This window comes from Bufo bufo, chromosome 3, assembly GCF_905171765.1.
Source record: "Bufo bufo chromosome 3, aBufBuf1.1, whole genome shotgun sequence".
In the NCBI taxonomy this organism is placed as follows: Eukaryota; Metazoa; Chordata; class Amphibia; order Anura; family Bufonidae; genus Bufo; species Bufo bufo.
In genome coordinates, this window is record NC_053391.1 from 43,164,807 (window position 1) to 43,172,507 (window position 7,701).

A 7,701-nucleotide genomic window follows, 5' to 3' on the forward strand; every position below is an offset into this window, starting at 1 on the left:
TACATAAGAAAATCTCTCAAAAAATAAAAAAACTATAGCTCTTAGAACATGGAGACACTAAAACATCATTTTTTTGGTTTCAAAAATGCTATTATTGTGTTAAAGTGAAACAAATAAAAAAATTATACATATTAGGTATTGCCGCGTCCGTAAAAACCAGCTCTAAAAAAATATTACATGACCTAACCCCTCGGGTGAACACCGTAAAAAAAAAAAAAAAAAAACTGTGTCAAAACAAGCAATTTTTGTCACCTTGCATCACAAAAGGTGCAACACCAAGTGATCAAAAATGCGTATGTCCCACAAAATAGTACCAATAAAACCGTCACCTCATCCCGCAAAAAATTAGCCCCTACATAAGAAAATCTCTCAAAAAATAAAAAAACTATAGCTCTCAGAACATGGACACATTAAAACATAATTTTTGGTTTCAAAAATGCTATTATTGTGTAAAACTTTAATAAATGAGAAAAAGTATACATATTAGGTATCGCCACGTCCGTAACAATCTGCTCTATAAAAATGTCACTTGACTAAACCCCTCAGGTGAACGCTGTAAAAATAAATAAATAGAAACTGTGCTAAAACAACCAATTTTTTGGTCACCTTGCCCCATAAAGTGTTATAATGAATGATCAAAAAATCATATGTACCCATAAATAGTACTAATAAAACTGGCACCTTATCCCCTAGTTTCCAAAATGGGGTCACTTCTTGGGAGTTTCTACTGTAAGGGTGCATCAGGGGGCTTCAAATGGGACATGGCATCTAAAAACCATGTGGAGTTCCTTTCCTTCTGCGCCCTGCCGTGTGCCCATACAGCAGTTTACGACCACATGTGGGGTGTTTCTGTAAACCGCAGAATCTGGGTAATAAATATTGAGTTTTGTTTGGCTGTAACCATCGATGTGTTAAAGAAAAAAATTGATTAAAATGGAAAATCTGCCAAAAAAGTGAAATTTAAAAATTTGATCTCCATTTTCCTTTAATTCTTGTGGAACGCCTAAAGGGTTAACAAAGTTTGTAAAATCGGTTTTGAATACCTTGAGGGGGTGTAGTTTCTACAATGGGGTCATTTATGGGGGTATCCACTATGTAGGCCCCACAAAGTGACTTCAGACCTGAACTGGTCCTTATAAAGTGGGTTTTGGCAATTTTCTTATAAATTTGAAGAATTGCTTCTAAACTTCTAAGCCTTCTAACGTCCTAAAAAAATAAAATGACATTTCCAAAATGATGCCAACATAAAGTAGACATATGGGGAATGTTAAATAATAAATATTTTATGAGGTATCACTTTCTGTTTTAAAAGCAGAGAAATTGAAATTTAGAAAATTGCAAATTTTTCTAATTTTGGGGTAAATTTGGGATTTTTTCATAAATAAAGGTGAAATATTTTGACTCAAATTTATGACTATCATGAAGTACAATGTGTCACGAGAAAACAATCTCTGAATGACTTGGATAAATAAAGGCTTCCAAAGTTATTACCACATAAAGTGAGATATGTCAGTTTTGCAAAATTTGGGCTGGTCAGGAAGGGGGCAAAGGGCCCAGATGGGAAGTGGTTAAATAACAGAAGAGGAGGGGAACCACCCGCAGGAGGAAGATGAGCCCAAGCAAGGCACAAGCCGCGGCGGATCGGCTCAAAGAATATGCCAGAGCCGAAAGCCAACATGGCGCCGCGACTCCATCTAACACGCGCGCCCCAGCGACTCGTGGCAACCCCGAACCTACAACGAGACCCTCCCAGCGAGGAAGAACCCGAACTCTCGCCTAAAGTAGCTCATGAGCAACTAATGGCTGCTATTTCTATGTGTCAGACCTCCCTCACGAGTAAAATCGAGGAGGTGAAGGTGGATGTTGGGCTCCTCAGACACGATGTGCAGCAGCTGAGAGTGAGGGCGAGACAGACGGAGCACAGGGTATCTGACCTGGAGGATATCACCCGACCAATGCAGGCTAAACTGTCGGTTCTGGAGAAGAAGTAACATCTGTGGCTGCAGAAATGCGACGATCTGGAGAATAGATCAGACGTTATAAAGTCCGAATCCCAGGCTCTTCCGGAAAGAGCAGAAGGACCGGTTCCGCGACCTTCATAGAAAAATGGCTCAAGACCACGTTCCCTGAGGCCGCGTTTTTGGCGACATACGCCGTGGAGAGGGCTCACAGAGTCCCGGCAAGACCTCCTCCCCCAGGTGCTCCTTCCAGACTCCTGAACTGGAAGGATAGGGATCTGCTACTCAACCTGGCCAGATTCGCGCAGGAGATATCTTACAATAACTCAAGGATATCACTGTTTCCCGACTTCCTGGCGGAGTCACAGAAAGAGAGATCCACCTTTGTTGCCGTCAAGAGAAAGCTCCGAGAGCTGAATATCCAGTACTCCCAGGGCCGGGGGAAGGATTTTTGCCGCCCTAGGCAAGATAAAAATTGCCGCCCCCCCCCCCATTTATCAGATGATCTGCCCATATCATTTCACACCTTTCTCAGCATTTTAAATTAAAAGAACTGCATGTTTCCCTTAGGGTTAATCCAGCTTCTTGTAGCCGTCTCCCTGACAGCCGCTAGAGGCGCTTCCGCGATTCTCACTGTGAAAATTACAGTGGGAAGACGCGGAACATAGTTTTGAATGCGTGCGCATGCGCAGCTGAGAGGAGGATCGGGGAGAAGAGTTCCCAGTGAGGGGTTTTAAGCCCAGTGGGAGGGGGACACAAGGGTGCCCCACTCCTAACAACTATATAGTGCCAGGGAAATGAGTTTGTTTATAGTGCTCCTTTACCACCAGTACTGCACAGTGTCTGCAGGAACAGGAAAAGACACCAGTACCACTACATTAACTGTACTGGTTCTGGGACTATAGTGTCCTTTTAGGCTCCATTCACACGTCCGCAATTTTGTTCTGCATTTTGCGGAACGGAATTGCGGACCCATTCATTCCTATGGGGCAGCATAATGTGCTGCCCGGACACGGAATTGCAGATCCGCACTTCCGGGTCCGCACTTCAGTTCCGCAAAAAGATAGAACATGTCCTATTCTTGTCCGCAATTGCGGACAAGAACAGGCATATTCTATTAGTGCCGGCAATGTGAGGTCCGCAAAATGCGGAACGCACATTGCCGCTTTCCGTGTTTTGCGGCTCCGTGTATCCGCAAAACACGTCGCGGACGTGTGAATGGAGCCTTAATGTGAGGTAAATTAGTTTCCAATGTAGTATTAATAACTAAACAATTACATAATAAACATATTGCATTGTCTACTGACCACCAGGACAATAAGATGATCTGGTCTCTGGCTGCAGTCTGGCTCTGGGGACTCCCTTGTCACTCTCTTCTCTCCCCCCCCCCCCCTCCCTTGTCACTCTCTTCTCCCCCCTCCCTTGTCACTCTTCTCCCCCCCCCCTTGTCACTCTCTTCTCTTCCCCCCCCTCCCTTGTCACTCTCTTCTCTCCCCCCCCCGCTCCCTTGTCACTCTCTTCTCCCCCCCTCCCTTGTCACTCTCATCATTCCCCCCCCCACTCCCTTGTCACTCTCATCATTCCCCACCCCACTCCCTTGTCACTCTCATCATTTCCCCCCCCCCCCCCTTGTCACTCTCATCATTCCCCCCCCACTCCCTTGTCACTCTCATCATTTCCCCCCCCACTCCCTTGTCACTCTCATTCCCCCCCACCTCTAGTGTAGCGTGGCCGAGCTCTGTTCGGTCCGCAGTACAGGAGCTTTTGTTTCCTGTACCTGGCCGGACTGACAGGAAGTGCACACTAAGTGAGCACTTCCTGTCAGTCCGGCTGGGTACAGGAAACAAAAGCTCCTGTACCGCGGACCGAACAGAGCTCGGCCACGCTACATTAGAGGCGCTTCCCTCCTGTCAGTCCCTCTCTCTGGGCAGCGCGGCAGCCCGCCCTCCACCCGCCGTACTTTAAAAAAAAAAACTTGCGGCAACGCTTTTTTTTTAAACCGCACGGGGCCGGCGCCCCCCTGCTAAATTGCGCCCTAGGCGGCTGCCTAGGTCGCCTTACAGGTGGCGCCGGCCCTGAGTACTCCATGTCGTATCCTGCCCGGCTTCGGATTGTGGATGGCGGGAAATCCTTATTTTTCAATGATCCGAGGGAAGCTGACGAGTGGGTAGCCAGCAGACCGGGACACTGATCCGAATAATTTTTTGTATTGTTCGGGACACCCGGACTCTATCTCAACTACCTGCTCCATACCGACTTGAGGAGGACGCTTACCTGTTTAAAGATGGACTCCGCTTACACATGCGTATCCTGGGCATCATAGGAATCCCATGGTCATTTAGCCGAGACATGCGGAGTAGTCAGTCATTTGTAATGTTTCTATGCTGCATTCGTACTACTAGATATATGGCTGTTTAATAGCACATGGCACCGGGGCTTACCCGGCGAATACCTGCACTGGGATAACATCTAAATACACCGTGCAGGTCCCCGAGTATATGGCCATGATTGAAGCAGGCGTCGAGTCTGTCCAGTATGTTTATGTAATGTTTCTAACGTTAAGTATTCCTATTTATGTATGTTTGCTATGGTGGTACCTTAACATTTCCTGGAAAGGGATGGCGCAGATCTATAGTAAGGGTGGCAAAGATAGGGGATCTGAGAATCTATTTAAAGGAGTAATACTTATGCAATTTATGGTGTTTAAGTTGACATGGCGGGGCTAACGGTCATGTCGTGGAATGTGAGAGAATTGGGCGGACCTAGGAAAAGGATCGCTGTGTTTTCACATGTGTGCCGGCAGGAGACCCACTTAACGTCCGAGACTGGCAACAGAATTAAGAAGCCCTGGGTACAGTGGAGCGCCAACGCATATGGAAACTCGTATTCTAGGGGAGTAGCAGTTTTAGTGCATAGCTGCTTGAGGTGGGAGACACAGAGGCTTGTAGTTGATCTTGAAGGACGTTATATATTTGTGTTTCCATATGTTACCTGCACTCCATATGTCGTCATTAATGTATATAACCCAGTGTATCAGTACTGCAGGCTGTAGTGGGCTTTGTAACGCAGTACCCGAATGTCAGATTACTATGTATGGGGGACTTTAATATGTTGATGAACCCTGACTTGGATCGCTTTCGGAGCACGGCCAGAGACGGAATGGCCGTTTCTTCAACCTCAGTGCTCTTAAAGGTGGCCACTGAGATGGGATGGCTGGACTTATGGCGGGAAAGACATCCCCTAACGGTGCAGTGCTCTTGCTTCACCCCTTCAAGAGGAGCTTTATCCAGGATAGATTACATTATGGGAAACGCATTGACCCTTACTGAGTTAGAGAGTATTGAGTACTGCCCGCAGGGGCCCCTCTGACCACGCACGCTGTTAGCAAAGTTTTTATTGGTGGATGGGCTGGCGAGAGGGAACGAAATGAGTATACACCCCCTTCTGGCTCACCCCTCATGGGATCCAATGATCGAATCCCGGATCAACTCCGTATGTTTTTTGAGGTACAGGGGGCGATATAACAGATGAGCTGCTAATATGGGAAACGTTAAAAGCCTACTTGAGGGGATGCATTGAATCATCCATAGCATTTATTAAAAGAGAGTCCCACCGTAGGGAAGAAGAGCTTCAGGAATCCTGCAGAGAGGCTGAGAATACCTTTACTGGGGACCCCACTGAATCCAATAGGTTAGAATGGCTCCTCAGGGGAAGGCAGTATATGCAGCACTTGCAAGAGAAGAGCGATCGCAAGCTATTCTTCCTCAAGCAGCAGACCTTTTGAGCAGGGAGGTCAGGCAGGCAAGATACTGGCTCACATTGCCCGGAACAACTCCTCAGCGCCTCCGGTTATACGTATTCGAGGGATGGATGGAGGGATAATAGAAACGTCGTCACCGGGCATCCTTGCTAGGTTCCAGGAATTCTATCAGGAATTCTATAGTTCAGTGATACACAATTCTTCCCAAGAGCTGAAAACATACTTGCAGGAGGTGACACATCCCTGATTGAGTGGCGAGGATAGGGAAATGCTGGAGGGTGATTTCACATTAGAGGAGATCCAAGAAGCCATACGGGGACCAGTGGCGACTCTAGGAACAATATATAGGGGGGGGCACAAAGATACCACAGTCAAAAATGGGGGGGCAAAAACAAAATAAGTATATATAAATAAGATTACAAAATACCAGAGAATTGCGGTATGCAGGGATACATTTATAATAAAACTATTTACTTACAAAAGAAGCTATTCAGTCGTCTGCTGTGCCGTCCTCTTCTTGCTTCCGCGGATTCTTTCCCCTTCTTTCTGTCTCTCATCAGTGCGCAGGCGTCCTGTTATGGTGGATCTGTGGAAGACACACTGTTATGGGGGCATCTGTGGAAGACACACTGTTATGGGGGCATCTGTGGAAGACACACTGTTATGGGGGCATCTGTGGATGACACACTGTTATGGGGGCATCTGTGGAAGACACACTGTTATGGGGGCATCTGTGGATGACACTTATTATGCCTCTCATTAGCCCCCATATCAGCCCCCATGCCTCTCATTAGCCCCCATTATAAGCCCCTATGCCTCATTAGCCCCCATTATAAGCCATTATGCCTCTTATTAGCCCACATTATGCCTCTTATTAGCCCCCATATGCCTCATTAGCCCCCATATGCCTCATTAGCTCCCATATGCCTCATTAGCCCCCATTATAAGCCATTATGCCTAATTAGCCCCCATATGCCTAATTAGCTCCCATATGCCTAATTAGCCCCCATTATAAGCCATTATGCCTCATTAGCCCCCATTATGCCTCTAATTAGCCCCCATTATGCCTCTAATTAGCCCCCCATTATGCCTCTAATTAGCCCCCCATTATGCCTCATGATTAGCCCCCCATTATGACTCTCATGATTAGCCCCTCATTATGCCTCTCATGATTAGCCCCCCATTATGCCTCTCATGATTAGCCCCCCCATTATGCCTCTCATGATTAGCCCCCCATTATGCCTCATGATTAGCCCCCCATTATGCCTCTCATGCTCCTGGACGCCGCCTGCAATTTTCTTTCTCCTCAGTCGACTGTGCTCTGAACTGGCGCGCACAGCGTGAGGTCACAGAGCGCCCTCACACTGTGCGCAGCCCTGCACAGCCGACAGCCGAGGACCAGGAAGTGGTAATTACAGAGCGTTTACCGCTTCCTGGTCCTTCGGTACTAATGAGCGCTCATTAGTATTCACCTGGGCGAATCAGCGGGGGGGGCACCCGGGGGGGGGGGGCAAAGAACAACATAGAGGGGGTGATTGCCCCCCCTCGCCCCCCTCTAGCGACACCACTACGGGGACTAACAACTGGAAGGCACCCGGCCCTGATGGCATCCCGATCGAGGTGTACAATAGATATGGTGACATTCTGGCCCCTAGAATGAAAAAAATGTTGCAATCGGCTAAGGCACAACAGAGATTGCCAGACTCATTTTATGATGCCACCATAGTGGTCATCCTGAAGCCAGACAAGGACCCTTTAGAGTGTGGGTCGTACAGGCCCATCTCCTTGTTAAACCTAGATTATAAAGTACTCACGAAAATAATTGCCAATAGATTAAATAGAGTCATAGCATCCGTTGTACACCCGGATCAGTCCGGATTTATACCGGGGAGGTCTACTTCTACTAACATTAGGAGGGCGCAAGTGATTACGCAAAGAGCTTTGGACAGGCCATGGGTATTGGCCTCCTTAGACACGATCAAG